Genomic DNA, 19,168 nt, shown 5'->3' on the forward strand with positions numbered 1-19,168 from the left:
GCAGCCACTAGGTGTCCCTCTTGGGTTTTCCCGGGGATCCTGATTGTGCAGGAATTCATCGGTTCAGTAGCAAGGGGGAGAGGATGGCCTGTGCCTGGAAGTGACAGGCAGTCTGGTGGCATCATGAGGATTAAGTTCCGATTCATATTTGCTGTAGAATAAAATATGTTTTCAGCCCCCATGAGCTTTGTCACTCGGAGAGCAGTGTATGAACTTTTGCTGCACGGCTCTGGGCTCCCTGGTGGTCTAGTGGTTAGGATTCGGCGCTCTCACCGCCGCGGCCCGGGTTCGATTCCCGGTCAGGGAAAAGTCCCTCTTCTGACCTTGAAAGCTTTTCCTTCCCGTAGGTCAGGGCTTCTCAAAATGAAGTTGCTTTTCTGACTCACAATTTGCCTAGCATGACGCAGTATCGCTCAAAATATGATTTTCGCAAGGTTCCTTTAGAGCTGCTTCCCATGGTGGGAGGCAAGGCTCTTGAGCAAGTGAGATCCTGTATTCCGAGGCGCGCTTCCTTTTGTAGGCTTCTGACCCCATGGCCTGTGGCAGGTAGTCCTCCTTTGACTGGGCCGCAGGCTTTGTCTCCAAATGGCGTCCTGGACCCACTGCAACCCACCTGTTTGCTAAAACGGAAGTCTGCCTCTGGGTAAGAAAAAGCTGAGCTGCACGTACGGAAAGCGGCAGAGGCCAGAGGCGGGGAGGGTGTGGCAAGGGCTGCCTGATTTGCATAGTGACCTGTTGCATCTTGGGAATGTACAGGCTTTGGAGCTTAACAGGTACTGCAGGTGTCTGCCTGGCCTGAGAGATGCCTGTCTGGTGCTCCCCTCAGGACACACAGGCCTTCCATTCGAGCATGGAGGGTGAGGGACATGGGTCACCCTCATATACAGGGGTGTGGGCATGGGCAGGATAGGTTGTGGGGGACCCGTCAGGGCATTGCCCGTTTGGAAGCCCGTTCGGAAGGCGAGAGGAGGCGGGGCAGGAAACTCTGCTCAATTTCTTTCCCAGAGGCCTGTGGAGAACCCTTTGCACGTTTGAGCCAGCCGGGCCTGCATCAGCAGATCCTGCTCCACTGGGAAGGGAGAGCCTGTAGGCGTAAATCAAAAAAAGGGGAGAAATCTGCAAATTCTAGTGGCAGACCCATGTTGCCCAGGAAGCAATCAGTTTCTCCTGCTCCCTATAGTGGAAAAAGACATAGGAGGTGTATTTCTCTAGGCAGGGGCTCTGTGTAGATGGCACTTCATTGCTCTGGGAAGCATCCATGCTGGTAGAAGAGTAGCAGCAGACTCCACACCTGAGGCTTGAATGGGGACCGTTGGGGAGGGGCAGTGGGAGGCCGAGGAGGGCGGAGGAAAATGCTTTTCAAAAGCATCTGCACGTTCCTACAAACCTGCTGAAAACCCATACCAGGAATGGGGCTCGAACCCATGCGGACAAACGTCCATTGGATCTTAAGTCCAACGCCTTAACCACTCGGCCACCCTGGTGAGACCCAAGGATTTACTTTCTTCAACTCCCTTTTTATGCTTGCTACTGTAGCACCAGCTGTCCCGCAAGAGGTGATTGCAGAGTTAAAAGGCTTTTGCAGGAGGTTAAAAGTAATTGCTTATAACAAACACACTGTGTGACACCTAACTTTCTCCCACTCGGACCTTACCGTTAATTTTTATATTGGAGTTAGCTTAGTCACAATAAGGGGGTGAGCAAGACAGTTACACTAGAGCATCTACTCCCTGGTGGTCTAGTGGCTAGGATTCGGCGCTTTCACCGCCGCGGCCCGGGTTCGATTCCCGGTCAGGGAAGATCCCTCTAAAGCATAGATTGCTTAATTTGTCTGTGTATCTTTTTTAAAAGAAGGTCTTTAAAAAGGCACCCCTCCCAATAGATGAAAGCGGAGGAATTGGGCTTGTTCTCCTGTGCCCCAGGTTGCTTTGCCCCCATTGACCTAAGCCACCTTTGTGCGCACGCAGTCCCCCACCCAGTCAGGTGCTCTATGTTGGCGTGAAGTGCAGTACCAGCTCAACAGAAAGGTAAATTGCTGGAAAACCCTGCTGTGATGCATACATCTACTTTGGAGCACTCTTCTCCTTTGCACTCTTGAATGGCTTAAGCGCAATGTATTCTTCCAGCAAGCTGAATAACGAGATAGGTGAGAGAAGGTGTACCAGCTGTCTGTGCGCCATCAGCAGCCACTAGGTGTCCCTCTTGGGTTTTCCCGGGGATCCTGATTGTGCAGGAATTCATCGGTTCAGTAGCAAGGGGGAGAGGATGGCCTGTGCCTGGAAGTGACAGGCAGTCTGGTGGCATCATGAGGATTAAGTTCCGATTCATATTTGCTGTAGAATAAAATATGTTTTCAGCCCCCATGAGCTTTGTCACTCGGAGAGCAGTGTATGAACTTTTGCTGCACGGCTCTGGGCTCCCTGGTGGTCTAGTGGTTAGGATTCGGCGCTCTCACCGCCGCGGCCCGGGTTCGATTCCCGGTCAGGGAAAAGTCCCTCTTCTGACCTTGAAAGCTTTTCCTTCCCGTAGGTCAGGGCTTCTCAAAATGAAGTTGCTTTTCTGACTCACAATTTGCCTAGCATGACGCAGTATCGCTCAAAATATGATTTTCGCAAGGTTCCTTTAGAGCTGCTTCCCATGGTGGGAGGCAAGGCTCTTGAGCAAGTGAGATCCTGTATTCCGAGGCGCGCTTCCTTTTGTAGGCTTCTGACCCCATGGCCTGTGGCAGGTAGTCCTCCTTTGACTGGGCCGCAGGCTTTGTCTCCAAATGGCGTCCTGGACCCACTGCAACCCACCTGTTTGCTAAAACGGAAGTCTGCCTCTGGGTAAGAAAAAGCTGAGCTGCACGTACGGAAAGCGGCAGAGGCCAGAGGCGGGGAGGGTGTGGCAAGGGCTGCCTGATTTGCATAGTGACGTGTTGCATCTTGGGAATGTACAGGCTTTGGAGCTTAACAGGTACTGCAGGTGTCTGCCTGGCCTGAGAGATGCCTGTCTGGTGCTCCCCTCAGGACACACAGGCCTTCCATTCGAGCATGGAGGGTGAGGGACATGGGTCACCCTCATATACAGGGGTGTGGGCATGGGCAGGATAGGTTGTGGGGGACCCGTCAGGGCATTGCCCGTTTGGAAGCCCGTTCGGAAGGCGAGAGGAGGCGGGGCAGGAAACTCTGCTCAATTTCTTTCCCAGAGGCCTGTGGAGAACCCTTTGCACGTTTGAGCCAGCCGGGCCTGCATCAGCAGATCCTGCTCCACTGGGAAGGGAGAGCCTGTAGGCGTAAATCAAAAAAAGGGGAGAAATCTGCAAATTCTAGTGGCAGACCCATGTTGCCCAGGAAGCAATCAGTTTCTCCTGCTCCCTATAGTGGAAAAAGACATAGGAGGTGTATTTCTCTAGGCAGGGGCTCTGTGTAGATGGCACTTCATTGCTCTGGGAAGCATCCATGCTGGTAGAAGAGTAGCAGCAGACTCCACACCTGAGGCTTGAATGGGGACCGTTGGGGAGGGGCAGTGGGAGGCCGAGGAGGGCGGAGGAAAATGCTTTTCAAAAGCATCTGCACGTTCCTACAAACCTGCTGAAAACCCATACCAGGAATGGGGCTCGAACCCATGCGGACAAACGTCCATTGGATCTTAAGTCCAACGCCTTAACCACTCGGCCACCCTGGTGAGACCCAAGGATTTACTTTCTTCAACTCCCTTTTTATGCTTGCTACTGTAGCACCAGCTGTCCAGCAAGAGGTGATTGCAGAGTTAAAAGGCTTTTGCAGGAGGTTAAAAGTAATTGCTTATAACAAACACACTGTGTGACACCTAACTTTCTCCCACTCGGACCTTACCGTTAATTTTTATATTGGAGTTAGCTTAGTCACAATAAGGGGGTGAGCAAGGCAGGCACACTAGAGCATCTACTCCCTGGTGGTCTAGTGGCTAGGATTCGGCGCTTTCACCGCCGCGGCCCGGGTTCGATTCCCGGTCAGGGAAGATCCCTCTAAAGCATAGATTGCTTAATTTGTCTGTGTATCTTTTTTAAAAGAAGGTCTTTAAAAAGGCACCCCTCCCAATAGATGAAAGCGGAGGAATGGGGCTTGTTCTCCTGTGCCCCAGGTTGCTTTGCCCCCATTGACCTAAGCCACCTTTGTGCGCACGCAGTCCCCCACCCAGTCAGGTGCTCTATGTTGGCGTGAAGTGCAGTACCAGCTCAACAGAAAGGTAAATTGCTGGAAAACCCTGCTGTGATGCATACATCTACTTTGGAGCACTCTTCTCCTTTGCACTCTTGAATCGCTTAAGCGCAATGTATTCTTCCAGCAAGCTGAATAACGAGATAGGTGAGAGAAGGTGTACCAGCTGTCTGTGCGCCATCAGCAGCCACTAAGTGTCCCTCTTGGGTTTTCCCGGGGATCCTGATTGTGCAGGAATTCATCGGTTCAGTAGCAAGGGGGAGAGGATGGCCTGTGCCTGGAAGTGACAGGCAGTCTGGTGGCATCATGAGGATTAAGTTCCGATTCATATTTGCTGTAGAATAAAATATGTTTTCAGCCCCCATGAGCTTTGTCACTCGGAGAGCAGTGTATGAACTTTTGCTGCACGGCTCTGGGCTCCCTGGTGGTCTAGTGGTTAGGATTCGGCGCTCTCACCGCCGCGGCCCGGGTTCGATTCCCGGTCAGGGAAAAGTCCCTCTTCTGACCTTGAAAGCTTTTCCTTCCCGTAGGTCAGGGCTTCTCAAAATGAAGTTGCTTTTCTGACTCACAATTTGCCTAGCATGACGCAGTATCGCTCAAAATATGATTTTCGCAAGGTTCCTTTAGAGCTGCTTCCCATGGTGGGAGGCAAGGCTCTTGAGCAAGTGAGATCCTGTATTCCGAGGCGCGCTTCCTTTTGTAGGCTTCTGACCCCATGGCCTGTGGCAGGTAGTCCTCCTTTGACTGGGCCGCAGGCTTTGTCTCCAAATGGCGTCCTGGACCCACTGCAACCCACCTGTTTGCTAAAACGGAAGTCTGCCTCTGGGTAAGAAAAAGCTGAGCTGCACGTACGGAAAGCGGCAGAGGCCAGAGGCGGGGAGGGTGTGGCAAGGGCTGCCTGATTTGCATAGTGACCTGTTGCATCTTGGGAATGTACAGGCTTTGGAGCTTAACAGGTACTGCAGGTGTCTGCCTGGCCTGAGAGATGCCTGTCTGGTGCTCCCCTCAGGACACACAGGCCTTCCATTCGAGCATGGAGGGTGAGGGACATGGGTCACCCTCATATACAGGGGTGTGGGCATGGGCAGGATAGGTTGTGGGGGACCCGTCAGGGCATTGCCCGTTTGGAAGCCCGTTCGGAAGGCGAGAGGAGGCGGGGCAGGAAACTCTGCTCAATTTCTTTCCCAGAGGCCTGTGGAGAACCCTTTGCACGTTTGAGCCAGCCGGGCCTGCATCAGCAGATCCTGCTCCACTGGGAAGGGAGAGCCTGTAGGCGTAAATCAAAAAAAGGGGAGAAATCTGCAAATTCTAGTGGCAGACCCATGTTGCCCAGGAAGCAATCAGTTTCTCCTGCTCCCTATAGTGGAAAAAGACATAGGAGGTGTATTTCTCTAGGCAGGGGCTCTGTGTAGATGGCACTTCATTGCTCTGGGAAGCATCCATGCTGGTAGAAGAGAAGCAGCAGACTCCACACCTGAGGCTTGAATGGGGACCGTTGGGGAGGGGCAGTGGGAGGCCGAGGAGGGCGGAGGAAAATGCTTTTCAAAAGCATCTGCACGTTCCTACAAACCTGCTGAAAACCCATACCAGGAATGGGGCTCGAACCCATGCGGACAAACGTCCATTGGATCTTAAGTCCAACGCCTTAACCACTCGGCCACCCTGGTGAGACCCAAGGATTTACTTTCTTCAACTCCCTTTTTATGCTTGCTACTGTAGCACCAGCTGTCCAGCAAGAGGTGATTGCAGAGTTAAAAGGCTTTTGCAGGAGGTTAAAAGTAATTGCTTATAACAAACACACTGTGTGACACCTAACTTTCTCCCACTCGGACCTTACCGTTAATTTTTATATTGGAGTTAGCTTAGTCACAATAAGGGGGTGAGCAAGGCAGGCACACTAGAGCATCTACTCCCTGGTGGTCTAGTGGCTAGGATTCGGCGCTTTCACCGCCGCGGCCCGGGTTCGATTCCCGGTCAGGGAAGATCCCTCTAAAGCATAGATTGCTTAATTTGTCTGTGTATCTTTTTTAAAAGAAGGTCTTTAAAAAGGCACCCCTCCCAATAGATGAAAGCGGAGGAATGGGGCTTGTTCTCCTGTGCCCCAGGTTGCTTTGCCCCCATTGACCTAAGCCACCTTTGTGCGCACGCAGTCCCCCACCCAGTCAGGTGCTCTATGTTGGCGTGAAGTGCAGTACCAGCTCAACAGAAAGGTAAATTGCTGGAAAACCCTGCTGTGATGCATACATCTACTTTGGAGCACTCTTCTCCTTTGCACTCTTGAATGGCTTAAGCGCAATGTATTCTTCCAGCAAGCTGAATAACGAGATAGGTGAGAGAAGGTGTACCAGCTGTCTGTGCGCCATCAGCAGCCACTAGGTGTCCCTCTTGGGTTTTCCCGGGGATCCTGATTGTGCAGGAATTCATCGGTTCAGTAGCAAGGGGGAGAGGATGGCCTGTGCCTGGAAGTGACAGGCAGTCTGGTGGCATCATGAGGATTAAGTTCCGATTCATATTTGCTGTAGAATAAAATATGTTTTCAGCCCCCATGAGCTTTGTCACTCGGAGAGCAGTGTATGAACTTTTGCTGCACGGCTCTGGGCTCCCTGGTGGTCTAGTGGTTAGGATTCGGCGCTCTCACCGCCGCGGCCCGGGTTCGATTCCCGGTCAGGGAAAAGTCCCTCTTCTGACCTTGAAAGCTTTTCCTTCCCGTAGGTCAGGGCTTCTCAAAATGAAGTTGCTTTTCTGACTCACAATTTGCCTAGCATGACGCGGTATCGCTCAAAATATGATTTTCGCAAGGTTCCTTTAGAGCTGCTTCCCATGGTGGGAGGCAAGGCTCTTGAGCAAGTGAGATCCTGTATTCCGAGGCGCGCTTCCTTTTGTAGGCTTCTGACCCCATGGCCTGTGGCAGGTAGTCCTCCTTTGACTGGGCCGCAGGCTTTGTCTCCAAATGGCGTCCTGGACCCACTGCAACCCACCTGTTTGCTAAAACGGAAGTCTGCCTCTGGGTAAGAAAAAGCTGAGCTGCACGTACGGAAAGCGGCAGAGGCCAGAGGCGGGGAGGGTGTGGCAAGGGCTGCCTGATTTGCATAGTGACCTGTTGCATCTTGGGAATGTACAGGCTTTGGAGCTTAACAGGTACTGCAGGTGTCTGCCTGGCCTGAGAGATGCCTGTCTGGTGCTCCCCTCAGGACACACAGGCCTTCCATTCGAGCATGGAGGGTGAGGGACATGGGTCACCCTCATATACAGGGGTGTGGGCATGGGCAGGATAGGTTGTGGGGGACCCGTCAGGGCATTGCCCGTTTGGAAGCCCGTTCGGAAGGCGAGAGGAGGCGGGGCAGGAAACTCTGCTCAATTTCTTTCCCAGAGGCCTGTGGAGAACCCTTTGCACGTTTGAGCCAGCCGGGCCTGCATCAGCAGATCCTGCTCCACTGGGAAGGGAGAGCCTGTAGGCGTAAATCAAAAAAAGGGGAGAAATCTGCAAATTCTAGTGGCAGACCCATGTTGCCCAGGAAGCAATCAGTTTCTCCTGCTCCCTATAGTGGAAAAAGACATAGGAGGTGTATTTCTCTAGGCAGGGGCTCTGTGTAGATGGCACTTCATTGCTCTGGGAAGCATCCATGCTGGTAGAAGAGTAGCAGCAGACTCCACACCTGAGGCTTGAATGGGGACCGTTGGGGAGGGGCAGTGGGAGGCCGAGGAGGGCGGAGGAAAATGCTTTTCAAAAGCATCTGCACGTTCCTACAAACCTGCTGAAAACCCATACCAGGAATGGGGCTCGAACCCATGCGGACAAACGTCCATTGGATCTTAAGTCCAACGCCTTAACCACTCGGCCACCCTGGTGAGACCCAAGGATTTACTTTCTTCAACTCCCTTTTTATGCTTGCTACTGTAGCACCAGCTGTCCAGCAAGAGGTGATTGCAGAGTTAAAAGGCTTTTGCAGGAGGTTAAAAGTAATTGCTTATAACAAACACACTGTGTGACACCTAACTTTCTCCCACTCGGACCTTACCGTTAATTTTTATATTGGAGTTAGCTTAGTCACAATAAGGGGGTGAGCAAGGCAGGCACACTAGAGCATCTACTCCCTGGTGGTCTAGTGGCTAGGATTCGGCGCTTTCACCGCCGCGGCCCGGGTTCGATTCCCGGTCAGGGAAGATCCCTCTAAAGCATAGATTGCTTAATTTGTCTGTGTATCTTTTTTAAAAGAAGGTCTTTAAAAAGGCACCCCTCCCAATAGATGAAAGCGGAGGAATGGGGCTTGTTCTCCTGTGCCCCAGGTTGCTTTGCCCCCATTGACCTAAGCCACCTTTGTGCGCACGCAGTCCCCCACCCAGTCAGGTGCTCTATGTTGGCGTGAAGTGCAGTACCAGCTCAACAGAAAGGTAAATTGCTGGAAAACCCTGCTGTGATGCATACATCTACTTTGGAGCACTCTTCTCCTTTGCACTCTTGAATGGCTTAAGCGCAATGTATTCTTCCAGCAAGCTGAATAACGAGATAGGTGAGAGAAGGTGTACCAGCTGTCTGTGCGCCATCAGCAGCCACTAGGTGTCCCTCTTGGGTTTTCCCGGGGATCCTGATTGTGCAGGAATTCATCGGTTCAGTAGCAAGGGGGAGAGGATGGCCTGTGCCTGGAAGTGACAGGCAGTCTGGTGGCATCATGAGGATTAAGTTCCGATTCATATTTGCTGTAGAATAAAATATGTTTTCAGCCCCCATGAGCTTTGTCACTCGGAGAGCAGTGTATGAACTTTTGCTGCACGGCTCTGGGCTCCCTGGTGGTCTAGTGGTTAGGATTCGGCGCTCTCACCGCCGCGGCCCGGGTTCGATTCCCGGTCAGGGAAAAGTCCCTCTTCTGACCTTGAAAGCTTTTCCTTCCCGTAGGTCAGGGCTTCTCAAAATGAAGTTGCTTTTCTGACTCACAATTTGCCTAGCATGACGCGGTATCGCTCAAAATATGATTTTCGCAAGGTTCCTTTAGAGCTGCTTCCCATGGTGGGAGGCAAGGCTCTTGAGCAAGTGAGATCCTGTATTCCGAGGCGCGCTTCCTTTTGTAGGCTTCTGACCCCATGGCCTGTGGCAGGTAGTCCTCCTTTGACTGGGCCGCAGGCTTTGTCTCCAAATGGCGTCCTGGACCCACTGCAACCCACCTGTTTGCTAAAACGGAAGTCTGCCTCTGGGTAAGAAAAAGCTGAGCTGCACGTACGGAAAGCGGCAGAGGCCAGAGGCGGGGAGGGTGTGGCAAGGGCTGCCTGATTTGCATAGTGACCTGTTGCATCTTGGGAATGTACAGGCTTTGGAGCTTAACAGGTACTGCAGGTGTCTGCCTGGCCTGAGAGATGCCTGTCTGGTGCTCCCCTCAGGACACACAGGCCTTCCATTCGAGCATGGAGGGTGAGGGACATGGGTCACCCTCATATACAGGGGTGTGGGCATGGGCAGGATAGGTTGTGGGGGACCCGTCAGGGCATTGCCCGTTTGGAAGCCCGTTCGGAAGGCGAGAGGAGGCGGGGCAGGAAACTCTGCTCAATTTCTTTCCCAGAGGCCTGTGGAGAACCCTTTGCACGTTTGAGCCAGCCGGGCCTGCATCAGCAGATCCTGCTCCACTGGGAAGGGAGAGCCTGTAGGCGTAAATCAAAAAAAGGGGAGAAATCTGCAAATTCTAGTGGCAGACCCATGTTGCCCAGGAAGCAATCAGTTTCTCCTGCTCCCTATAGTGGAAAAAGACATAGGAGGTGTATTTCTCTAGGCAGGGGCTCTGTGTAGATGGCACTTCATTGCTCTGGGAAGCATCCATGCTGGTAGAAGAGTAGCAGCAGACTCCACACCTGAGGCTTGAATGGGGACCGTTGGGGAGGGGCAGTGGGAGGCCGAGGAGGGCGGAGGAAAATGCTTTTCAAAAGCATCTGCACGTTCCTACAAACCTGCTGAAAACCCATACCAGGAATGGGGCTCGAACCCATGCGGACAAACGTCCATTGGATCTTAAGTCCAACGCCTTAACCACTCGGCCACCCTGGTGAGACCCAAGGATTTACTTTCTTCAACTCCCTTTTTATGCTTGCTACTGTAGCACCAGCTGTCCAGCAAGAGGTGATTGCAGAGTTAAAAGGCTTTTGCAGGAGGTTAAAAGTAATTGCTTATAACAAACACACTGTGTGACACCTAACTTTCTCCCACTCGGACCTTACCGTTAATTTTTATATTGGAGTTAGCTTAGTCACAATAAGGGGGTGAGCAAGGCAGGCACACTAGAGCATCTACTCCCTGGTGGTCTAGTGGCTAGGATTCGGCGCTTTCACCGCCGCGGCCCGGGTTCGATTCCCGGTCAGGGAAGATCCCTCTAAAGCATAGATTGCTTAATTTGTCTGTGTATCTTTTTTAAAAGAAGGTCTTTAAAAAGGCACCCCTCCCAATAGATGAAAGCGGAGGAATGGGGCTTGTTCTCCTGTGCCCCAGGTTGCTTTGCCCCCATTGACCTAAGCCACCTTTGTGCGCACGCAGTCCCCCACCCAGTCAGGTGCTCTATGTTGGCGTGAAGTGCAGTACCAGCTCAACAGAAAGGTAAATTGCTGGAAAACCCTGCTGTGATGCATACATCTACTTTGGAGCACTCTTCTCCTTTGCACTCTTGAATCGCTTAAGCGCAATGTATTCTTCCAGCAAGCTGAATAACGAGATAGGTGAGAGAAGGTGTACCAGCTGTCTGTGCGCCATCAGCAGCCACTAAGTGTCCCTCTTGGGTTTTCCCGGGGATCCTGATTGTGCAGGAATTCATCGGTTCAGTAGCAAGGGGGAGAGGATGGCCTGTGCCTGGAAGTGACAGGCAGTCTGGTGGCATCATGAGGATTAAGTTCCGATTCATATTTGCTGTAGAATAAAATATGTTTTCAGCCCCCATGAGCTTTGTCACTCGGAGAGCAGTGTATGAACTTTTGCTGCACGGCTCTGGGCTCCCTGGTGGTCTAGTGGTTAGGATTCGGCGCTCTCACCGCCGCGGCCCGGGTTCGATTCCCGGTCAGGGAAAAGTCCCTCTTCTGACCTTGAAAGCTTTTCCTTCCCGTAGGTCAGGGCTTCTCAAAATGAAGTTGCTTTTCTGACTCACAATTTGCCTAGCATGACGCAGTATCGCTCAAAATATGATTTTCGCAAGGTTCCTTTAGAGCTGCTTCCCATGGTGGGAGGCAAGGCTCTTGAGCAAGTGAGATCCTGTATTCCGAGGCGCGCTTCCTTTTGTAGGCTTCTGACCCCATGGCCTGTGGCAGGTAGTCCTCCTTTGACTGGGCCGCAGGCTTTGTCTCCAAATGGCGTCCTGGACCCACTGCAACCCACCTGTTTGCTAAAACGGAAGTCTGCCTCTGGGTAAGAAAAAGCTGAGCTGCACGTACGGAAAGCGGCAGAGGCCAGAGGCGGGGAGGGTGTGGCAAGGGCTGCCTGATTTGCATAGTGACCTGTTGCATCTTGGGAATGTACAGGCTTTGGAGCTTAACAGGTACTGCAGGTGTCTGCCTGGCCTGAGAGATGCCTGTCTGGTGCTCCCCTCAGGACACACAGGCCTTCCATTCGAGCATGGAGGGTGAGGGACATGGGTCACCCTCATATACAGGGGTGTGGGCATGGGCAGGATAGGTTGTGGGGGACCCGTCAGGGCATTGCCCGTTTGGAAGCCCGTTCGGAAGGCGAGAGGAGGCGGGGCAGGAAACTCTGCTCAATTTCTTTCCCAGAGGCCTGTGGAGAACCCTTTGCACGTTTGAGCCAGCCGGGCCTGCATCAGCAGATCCTGCTCCACTGGGAAGGGAGAGCCTGTAGGCGTAAATCAAAAAAAGGGGAGAAATCTGCAAATTCTAGTGGCAGACCCATGTTGCCCAGGAAGCAATCAGTTTCTCCTGCTCCCTATAGTGGAAAAAGACATAGGAGGTGTATTTCTCTAGGCAGGGGCTCTGTGTAGATGGCACTTCATTGCTCTGGGAAGCATCCATGCTGGTAGAAGAGAAGCAGCAGACTCCACACCTGAGGCTTGAATGGGGACCGTTGGGGAGGGGCAGTGGGAGGCCGAGGAGGGCGGAGGAAAATGCTTTTCAAAAGCATCTGCACGTTCCTACAAACCTGCTGAAAACCCATACCAGGAATGGGGCTCGAACCCATGCGGACAAACGTCCATTGGATCTTAAGTCCAACGCCTTAACCACTCGGCCACCCTGGTGAGACCCAAGGATTTACTTTCTTCAACTCCCTTTTTATGCTTGCTACTGTAGCACCAGCTGTCCAGCAAGAGGTGATTGCAGAGTTAAAAGGCTTTTGCAGGAGGTTAAAAGTAATTGCTTATAACAAACACACTGTGTGACACCTAACTTTCTCCCACTCGGACCTTACCGTTAATTTTTATATTGGAGTTAGCTTAGTCACAATAAGGGGGTGAGCAAGGCAGGCACACTAGAGCATCTACTCCCTGGTGGTCTAGTGGCTAGGATTCGGCGCTTTCACCGCCGCGGCCCGGGTTCGATTCCCGGTCAGGGAAGATCCCTCTAAAGCATAGATTGCTTAATTTGTCTGTGTATCTTTTTTAAAAGAAGGTCTTTAAAAAGGCACCCCTCCCAATAGATGAAAGCGGAGGAATGGGGCTTGTTCTCCTGTGCCCCAGGTTGCTTTGCCCCCATTGACCTAAGCCACCTTTGTGCGCACGCAGTCCCCCACCCAGTCAGGTGCTCTATGTTGGCGTGAAGTGCAGTACCAGCTCAACAGAAAGGTAAATTGCTGGAAAACCCTGCTGTGATGCATACATCTACTTTGGAGCACTCTTCTCCTTTGCACTCTTGAATGGCTTAAGCGCAATGTATTCTTCCAGCAAGCTGAATAACGAGATAGGTGAGAGAAGGTGTACCAGCTGTCTGTGCGCCATCAGCAGCCACTAGGTGTCCCTCTTGGGTTTTCCCGGGGATCCTGATTGTGCAGGAATTCATCGGTTCAGTAGCAAGGGGGAGAGGATGGCCTGTGCCTGGAAGTGACAGGCAGTCTGGTGGCATCATGAGGATTAAGTTCCGATTCATATTTGCTGTAGAATAAAATATGTTTTCAGCCCCCATGAGCTTTGTCACTCGGAGAGCAGTGTATGAACTTTTGCTGCACGGCTCTGGGCTCCCTGGTGGTCTAGTGGTTAGGATTCGGCGCTCTCACCGCCGCGGCCCGGGTTCGATTCCCGGTCAGGGAAAAGTCCCTCTTCTGACCTTGAAAGCTTTTCCTTCCCGTAGGTCAGGGCTTCTCAAAATGAAGTTGCTTTTCTGACTCACAATTTGCCTAGCATGACGCGGTATCGCTCAAAATATGATTTTCGCAAGGTTCCTTTAGAGCTGCTTCCCATGGTGGGAGGCAAGGCTCTTGAGCAAGTGAGATCCTGTATTCCGAGGCGCGCTTCCTTTTGTAGGCTTCTGACCCCATGGCCTGTGGCAGGTAGTCCTCCTTTGACTGGGCCGCAGGCTTTGTCTCCAAATGGCGTCCTGGACCCACTGCAACCCACCTGTTTGCTAAAACGGAAGTCTGCCTCTGGGTAAGAAAAAGCTGAGCTGCACGTACGGAAAGCGGCAGAGGCCAGAGGCGGGGAGGGTGTGGCAAGGGCTGCCTGATTTGCATAGTGACCTGTTGCATCTTGGGAATGTACAGGCTTTGGAGCTTAACAGGTACTGCAGGTGTCTGCCTGGCCTGAGAGATGCCTGTCTGGTGCTCCCCTCAGGACACACAGGCCTTCCATTCGAGCATGGAGGGTGAGGGACATGGGTCACCCTCATATACAGGGGTGTGGGCATGGGCAGGATAGGTTGTGGGGGACCCGTCAGGGCATTGCCCGTTTGGAAGCCCGTTCGGAAGGCGAGAGGAGGCGGGGCAGGAAACTCTGCTCAATTTCTTTCCCAGAGGCCTGTGGAGAACCCTTTGCACGTTTGAGCCAGCCGGGCCTGCATCAGCAGATCCTGCTCCACTGGGAAGGGAGAGCCTGTAGGCGTAAATCAAAAAAAGGGGAGAAATCTGCAAATTCTAGTGGCAGACCCATGTTGCCCAGGAAGCAATCAGTTTCTCCTGCTCCCTATAGTGGAAAAAGACATAGGAGGTGTATTTCTCTAGGCAGGGGCTCTGTGTAGATGGCACTTCATTGCTCTGGGAAGCATCCATGCTGGTAGAAGAGTAGCAGCAGACTCCACACCTGAGGCTTGAATGGGGACCGTTGGGGAGGGGCAGTGGGAGGCCGAGGAGGGCGGAGGAAAATGCTTTTCAAAAGCATCTGCACGTTCCTACAAACCTGCTGAAAACCCATACCAGGAATGGGGCTCGAACCCATGCGGACAAACGTCCATTGGATCTTAAGTCCAACGCCTTAACCACTCGGCCACCCTGGTGAGACCCAAGGATTTACTTTCTTCAACTCCCTTTTTATGCTTGCTACTGTAGCACCAGCTGTCCAGCAAGAGGTGATTGCAGAGTTAAAAGGCTTTTGCAGGAGGTTAAAAGTAATTGCTTATAACAAACACACTGTGTGACACCTAACTTTCTCCCACTCGGACCTTACCGTTAATTTTTATATTGGAGTTAGCTTAGTCACAATAAGGGGGTGAGCAAGGCAGGCACACTAGAGCATCTACTCCCTGGTGGTCTAGTGGCTAGGATTCGGCGCTTTCACCGCCGCGGCCCGGGTTCGATTCCCGGTCAGGGAAGATCCCTCTAAAGCATAGATTGCTTAATTTGTCTGTGTATCTTTTTTAAAAGAAGGTCTTTAAAAAGGCACCCCTCCCAATAGATGAAAGCGGAGGAATGGGGCTTGTTCTCCTGTGCCCCAGGTTGCTTTGCCCCCATTGACCTAAGCCACCTTTGTGCGCACGCAGTCCCCCACCCAGTCAGGTGCTCTATGTTGGCGTGAAGTGCAGTACCAGCTCAACAGAAAGGTAAATTGCTGGAAAACCCTGCTGTGATGCATACATCTACTTTGGAGCACTCTTCTCCTTTGCACTCTTGAATGGCTTAAGCGCAATGTATTCTTCCAGCAAGCTGAATAACGAGATAGGTGAGAGAAGGTGTACCAGCTGTCTGTGCGCCATCAGCAGCCACTAGGTGTCCCTCTTGGGTTTTCCCGGGGATCCTGATTGTGCAGGAATTCATCGGTTCAGTAGCAAGGGGGAGAGGATGGCCTGTGCCTGGAAGTGACAGGCAGTCTGGTGGCATCATGAGGATTAAGTTCCGATTCATATTTGCTGTAGAATAAAATATGTTTTCAGCCCCCATGAGCTTTGTCACTCGGAGAGCAGTGTATGAACTTTTGCTGCACGGCTCTGGGCTCCCTGGTGGTCTAGTGGTTAGGATTCGGCGCTCTCACCGCCGCGGCCCGGGTTCGATTCCCGGTCAGGGAAAAGTCCCTCTTCTGACCTTGAAAGCTTTTCCTTCCCGTAGGTCAGGGCTTCTCAAAATGAAGTTGCTTTTCTGACTCACAATTTGCCTAGCATGACGCGGTATCGCTCAAAATATGATTTTCGCAAGGTTCCTTTAGAGCTGCTTCCCATGGTGGGAGGCAAGGCTCTTGAGCAAGTGAGATCCTGTATTCCGAGGCGCGCTTCCTTTTGTAGGCTTCTGACCCCATGGCCTGTGGCAGGTAGTCCTCCTTTGACTGGGCCGCAGGCTTTGTCTCCAAATGGCGTCCTGGACCCACTGCAACCCACCTGTTTGCTAAAACGGAAGTCTGCCTCTGGGTAAGAAAAAGCTGAGCTGCACGTACGGAAAGCGGCAGAGGCCAGAGGCGGGGAGGGTGTGGCAAGGGCTGCCTGATTTGCATAGTGACCTGTTGCATCTTGGGAATGTACAGGCTTTGGAGCTTAACAGGTACTGCAGGTGTCTGCCTGGCCTGAGAGATGCCTGTCTGGTGCTCCCCTCAGGACACACAGGCCTTCCATTCGAGCATGGAGGGTGAGGGACATGGGTCACCCTCATATACAGGGGTGTGGGCATGGGCAGGATAGGTTGTGGGGGACCCGTCAGGGCATTGCCCGTTTGGAAGCCCGTTCGGAAGGCGAGAGGAGGCGGGGCAGGAAACTCTGCTCAATTTCTTTCCCAGAGGCCTGTGGAGAACCCTTTGCACGTTTGAGCCAGCCGGGCCTGCATCAGCAGATCCTGCTCCACTGGGAAGGGAGAGCCTGTAGGCGTAAATCAAAAAAAGGGGAGAAATCTGCAAATTCTAGTGGCAGACCCATGTTGCCCAGGAAGCAATCAGTTTCTCCTGCTCCCTATAGTGGAAAAAGACATAGGAGGTGTATTTCTCTAGGCAGGGGCTCTGTGTAGATGGCACTTCATTGCTCTGGGAAGCATCCATGCTGGTAGAAGAGTAGCAGCAGACTCCACACCTGAGGCTTGAATGGGGACCGTTGGGGAGGGGCAGTGGGAGGCCGAGGAGGGCGGAGGAAAATGCTTTTCAAAAGCATCTGCACGTTCCTACAAACCTGCTGAAAACCCATACCAGGAATGGGGCTCGAACCCATGCGGACAAACGTCCATTGGATCTTAAGTCCAACGCCTTAACCACTCGGCCACCCTGGTGAGACCCAAGGATTTACTTTCTTCAACTCCCTTTTTATGCTTGCTACTGTAGCACCAGCTGTCCAGCAAGAGGTGATTGCAGAGTTAAAAGGCTTTTGCAGGAGGTTAAAAGTAATTGCTTATAACAAACACACTGTGTGACACCTAACTTTCTCCCACTCGGACCTTACCGTTAATTTTTATATTGGAGTTAGCTTAGTCACAATAAGGGGGTGAGCAAGGCAGGCACACTAGAGCATCTACTCCCTGGTGGTCTAGTGGCTAGGATTCGGCGCTTTCACCGCCGCGGCCCGGGTTCGATTCCCGGTCAGGGAAGATCCCTCTAAAGCATAGATTGCTTAATTTGTCTGTGTATCTTTTTTAAAAGAAGGTCTTTAAAAAGGCACCCCTCCCAATAGATGAAAGCGGAGGAATGGGGCTTGTTCTCCTGTGCCCCAGGTTGCTTTGCCCCCATTGACCTAAGCCACCTTTGTGCGCACGCAGTCCCCCACCCAGTCAGGTGCTCTATGTTGGCGTGAAGTGCAGTACCAGCTCAACAGAAAGGTAAATTGCTGGAAAACCCTGCTGTGATGCATACATCTACTTTGGAGCACTCTTCTCCTTTGCACTCTTGAATCGCTTAAGCGCAATGTATTCTTCCAGCAAGCTGAATAACGAGATAGGTGAGAGAAGGTGTACCAGCTGTCTGTGCGCCATCAGCAGCCACTAAGTGTCCCTCTTGGGTTTTCCCGGGGATCCTGATTGTGCAGGAATTCATCGGTTCAGTAGCAAGGGGGAGAGGATGGCCTGTGCCTGGAAGTGACAGGCAGTCTGGTGGCATCATGAGGATTAAGTTCCGATTCATATTTGCTGTAGAATAAAATATGTTTTCAGCCCCCATGAGCTTTGTCACTCGGAGAGCAGTGTATGAACTTTTGCTGCACGGCTCTGGGCTCCCTGGTGGTCTAGTGGTTAGGATTCGGCGCTCTCACCGCCGCGGCCCGGGTTCGATTCCCGGTCAGGGAAAAGTCCCTCTTCTGACCTTGAAAGCTTTTCCTTCCCGTAGGTCAGGGCTTCTCAAAATGAAGTTGCTTTTCTGACTCACAATTTGCCTAGCATGACGCAGTATCGCTCAAAATATGATTTTCGCAAGGTTCCTTTAGAGCTGCTTCCCATGGTGGGAGGCAAGGCTCTTGAGCAAGTGAGATCCTGTATTCCGAGGCGCGCTTCCTTTTGTAGGCTTCTGACCCCATGGCCTGTGGCAGGTAGTCCTCCTTTGACTGGGCCGCAGGCTTTGTCTCCAAATGGCGTCCTGGACCCACTGCAACCCACCTGTTTGCTAAAACGGAAGTCTGCCTCTGGGTAAGAAAAAGCTGAGCTGCACGTACGGAAAGCGGCAGAGGCCAGAGGCGGGGAGGGTGTGGCAAGGGCTGCCTGATTTGCATAGTGACCTGTTGCATCTTGGGAATGTACAGGCTTTGGAGCTTAACAGGTACTGCAGGTGTCTGCCTGGCCTGAGAGATGCCTGTCTGGTGCTCCCCTCAGGACACACAGGCCTTCCATTCGAGCATGGAGGGTGAGGGACATGGGTCACCCTCATATACAGGGGTGTGGGCATGGGCAGGATAGGTTGTGGGGGACCCGTCAGGGCATTGCCCGTTTGGAAGCCCGTTCGGAAGGCGAGAGGAGGCGGGGCAGGAAACTCTGCTCAATTTCTTTCCCAGAGGCCTGTGGAGAACCCTTTGCACGTTTGAGCCAGCCGGGCCTGCATCAGCAGATCCTGCTCCACTGGGAAGGGAGAGCCTGTAGGCGTAAATCAAAAAAAGGGGAGAAATCTGCAAATTCTAGTGGCAGACCCATGTTGCCCAGGAAGCAATCAGTTTCTCCTGCTCCCTATAGTGGAAAAAGACATAGGAGGTGTATTTCTCTAGGCAGGGGCTCTGTGTAGATGGCACTTCATTGCTCTGGGAAGCATCCATGCTGGTAGAAGAGTAGCAGCAGACTCCACACCTGAGGCTTGAATGGGGACCGTTGGGGAGGGGCAGTGGGAGGCCGAGGAGGGCGGAGGAAAATGCTTTTCAAAAGCATCTGCACGTTCCTACAAACCTGCTGAAAACCCATACCAGGAATGGGGCTCGAACCCATGCGGACAAACGTCCATTGGATCTTAAGTCCAACGCCTTAACCACTCGGCCACCCTGGTGAGACCCAAGGATTTACTTTCTTCAACTCCCTTTTTATGCTTGCTACTGTAGCACCAGCTGTCCCGCAAGAGGTGATTGCAGAGTTAAAAGGCTTTTGCAGGAGGTTAAAAGTAATTGCTTATAACAAACACACTGTGTGACACCTAACTTTCTCCCACTCGGACCTTACCGTTAATTTTTATATTGGAGTTAGCTTAGTCACAATAAGGGGGTGAGCAAGACAGTTA

At 52.3% G+C, this 19,168-nt stretch overlaps 26 non-coding genes across 26 annotated transcripts; 17 read left to right on the plus strand and 9 right to left on the minus strand.

The window, feature by feature from the left end:
• Positions 1 to 235: 235 nt before the first annotated feature.
• Positions 236 to 307, plus strand: TRNAE-CUC (transfer RNA glutamic acid (anticodon CUC)). Its single transcript has one exon. It is a non-coding gene; the product is annotated as a tRNA-Glu (tRNA).
• A 1,094-nt stretch (positions 308 to 1,401) lies between these two features.
• On the minus strand, positions 1,402 to 1,484 carry TRNAL-UAA (transfer RNA leucine (anticodon UAA)). The gene has a single exon. It is a non-coding gene; the product is annotated as a tRNA-Leu (tRNA).
• Positions 1,485 to 1,727: 243 nt separating this feature from the next.
• TRNAE-UUC (transfer RNA glutamic acid (anticodon UUC)) lies at positions 1,728 to 1,799 on the plus strand. The gene has a single exon. It is a non-coding gene; the product is annotated as a tRNA-Glu (tRNA).
• Positions 1,800 to 2,417: 618 nt separating this feature from the next.
• On the plus strand, positions 2,418 to 2,489 carry TRNAE-CUC (transfer RNA glutamic acid (anticodon CUC)). The gene has a single exon. It is a non-coding gene; the product is annotated as a tRNA-Glu (tRNA).
• Positions 2,490 to 3,583: 1,094 nt separating this feature from the next.
• On the minus strand, positions 3,584 to 3,666 carry TRNAL-UAA (transfer RNA leucine (anticodon UAA)). Its single transcript has one exon. It is a non-coding gene; the product is annotated as a tRNA-Leu (tRNA).
• A 243-nt stretch (positions 3,667 to 3,909) lies between these two features.
• Positions 3,910 to 3,981, plus strand: TRNAE-UUC (transfer RNA glutamic acid (anticodon UUC)). The gene has a single exon. It is a non-coding gene; the product is annotated as a tRNA-Glu (tRNA).
• A 618-nt stretch (positions 3,982 to 4,599) lies between these two features.
• TRNAE-CUC (transfer RNA glutamic acid (anticodon CUC)) lies at positions 4,600 to 4,671 on the plus strand. The gene has a single exon. It is a non-coding gene; the product is annotated as a tRNA-Glu (tRNA).
• A 1,094-nt stretch (positions 4,672 to 5,765) lies between these two features.
• Positions 5,766 to 5,848, minus strand: TRNAL-UAA (transfer RNA leucine (anticodon UAA)). The gene has a single exon. It is a non-coding gene; the product is annotated as a tRNA-Leu (tRNA).
• Positions 5,849 to 6,091: 243 nt separating this feature from the next.
• TRNAE-UUC (transfer RNA glutamic acid (anticodon UUC)) lies at positions 6,092 to 6,163 on the plus strand. The gene has a single exon. It is a non-coding gene; the product is annotated as a tRNA-Glu (tRNA).
• Positions 6,164 to 6,781: 618 nt separating this feature from the next.
• On the plus strand, positions 6,782 to 6,853 carry TRNAE-CUC (transfer RNA glutamic acid (anticodon CUC)). The gene has a single exon. It is a non-coding gene; the product is annotated as a tRNA-Glu (tRNA).
• A 1,094-nt stretch (positions 6,854 to 7,947) lies between these two features.
• Positions 7,948 to 8,030, minus strand: TRNAL-UAA (transfer RNA leucine (anticodon UAA)). The gene has a single exon. It is a non-coding gene; the product is annotated as a tRNA-Leu (tRNA).
• Positions 8,031 to 8,273: 243 nt separating this feature from the next.
• Positions 8,274 to 8,345, plus strand: TRNAE-UUC (transfer RNA glutamic acid (anticodon UUC)). Its single transcript has one exon. It is a non-coding gene; the product is annotated as a tRNA-Glu (tRNA).
• Positions 8,346 to 8,963: 618 nt separating this feature from the next.
• Positions 8,964 to 9,035, plus strand: TRNAE-CUC (transfer RNA glutamic acid (anticodon CUC)). Its single transcript has one exon. It is a non-coding gene; the product is annotated as a tRNA-Glu (tRNA).
• A 1,094-nt stretch (positions 9,036 to 10,129) lies between these two features.
• Positions 10,130 to 10,212, minus strand: TRNAL-UAA (transfer RNA leucine (anticodon UAA)). Its single transcript has one exon. It is a non-coding gene; the product is annotated as a tRNA-Leu (tRNA).
• Positions 10,213 to 10,455: 243 nt separating this feature from the next.
• TRNAE-UUC (transfer RNA glutamic acid (anticodon UUC)) lies at positions 10,456 to 10,527 on the plus strand. The gene has a single exon. It is a non-coding gene; the product is annotated as a tRNA-Glu (tRNA).
• Positions 10,528 to 11,145: 618 nt separating this feature from the next.
• On the plus strand, positions 11,146 to 11,217 carry TRNAE-CUC (transfer RNA glutamic acid (anticodon CUC)). Its single transcript has one exon. It is a non-coding gene; the product is annotated as a tRNA-Glu (tRNA).
• Positions 11,218 to 12,311: 1,094 nt separating this feature from the next.
• TRNAL-UAA (transfer RNA leucine (anticodon UAA)) lies at positions 12,312 to 12,394 on the minus strand. Its single transcript has one exon. It is a non-coding gene; the product is annotated as a tRNA-Leu (tRNA).
• A 243-nt stretch (positions 12,395 to 12,637) lies between these two features.
• On the plus strand, positions 12,638 to 12,709 carry TRNAE-UUC (transfer RNA glutamic acid (anticodon UUC)). Its single transcript has one exon. It is a non-coding gene; the product is annotated as a tRNA-Glu (tRNA).
• Positions 12,710 to 13,327: 618 nt separating this feature from the next.
• TRNAE-CUC (transfer RNA glutamic acid (anticodon CUC)) lies at positions 13,328 to 13,399 on the plus strand. Its single transcript has one exon. It is a non-coding gene; the product is annotated as a tRNA-Glu (tRNA).
• A 1,094-nt stretch (positions 13,400 to 14,493) lies between these two features.
• Positions 14,494 to 14,576, minus strand: TRNAL-UAA (transfer RNA leucine (anticodon UAA)). Its single transcript has one exon. It is a non-coding gene; the product is annotated as a tRNA-Leu (tRNA).
• A 243-nt stretch (positions 14,577 to 14,819) lies between these two features.
• Positions 14,820 to 14,891, plus strand: TRNAE-UUC (transfer RNA glutamic acid (anticodon UUC)). Its single transcript has one exon. It is a non-coding gene; the product is annotated as a tRNA-Glu (tRNA).
• Positions 14,892 to 15,509: 618 nt separating this feature from the next.
• Positions 15,510 to 15,581, plus strand: TRNAE-CUC (transfer RNA glutamic acid (anticodon CUC)). Its single transcript has one exon. It is a non-coding gene; the product is annotated as a tRNA-Glu (tRNA).
• Positions 15,582 to 16,675: 1,094 nt separating this feature from the next.
• TRNAL-UAA (transfer RNA leucine (anticodon UAA)) lies at positions 16,676 to 16,758 on the minus strand. Its single transcript has one exon. It is a non-coding gene; the product is annotated as a tRNA-Leu (tRNA).
• A 243-nt stretch (positions 16,759 to 17,001) lies between these two features.
• Positions 17,002 to 17,073, plus strand: TRNAE-UUC (transfer RNA glutamic acid (anticodon UUC)). Its single transcript has one exon. It is a non-coding gene; the product is annotated as a tRNA-Glu (tRNA).
• Positions 17,074 to 17,691: 618 nt separating this feature from the next.
• On the plus strand, positions 17,692 to 17,763 carry TRNAE-CUC (transfer RNA glutamic acid (anticodon CUC)). Its single transcript has one exon. It is a non-coding gene; the product is annotated as a tRNA-Glu (tRNA).
• Positions 17,764 to 18,857: 1,094 nt separating this feature from the next.
• Positions 18,858 to 18,940, minus strand: TRNAL-UAA (transfer RNA leucine (anticodon UAA)). Its single transcript has one exon. It is a non-coding gene; the product is annotated as a tRNA-Leu (tRNA).
• Positions 18,941 to 19,168: the final 228 nt, after the last annotated feature.

This window comes from Lissotriton vulgaris, chromosome 4_1, assembly GCF_964263255.1.
Source record: "Lissotriton vulgaris chromosome 4_1, aLisVul1.2, whole genome shotgun sequence".
NCBI classification, from domain to species: Eukaryota; Metazoa; Chordata; class Amphibia; order Caudata; family Salamandridae; genus Lissotriton; species Lissotriton vulgaris.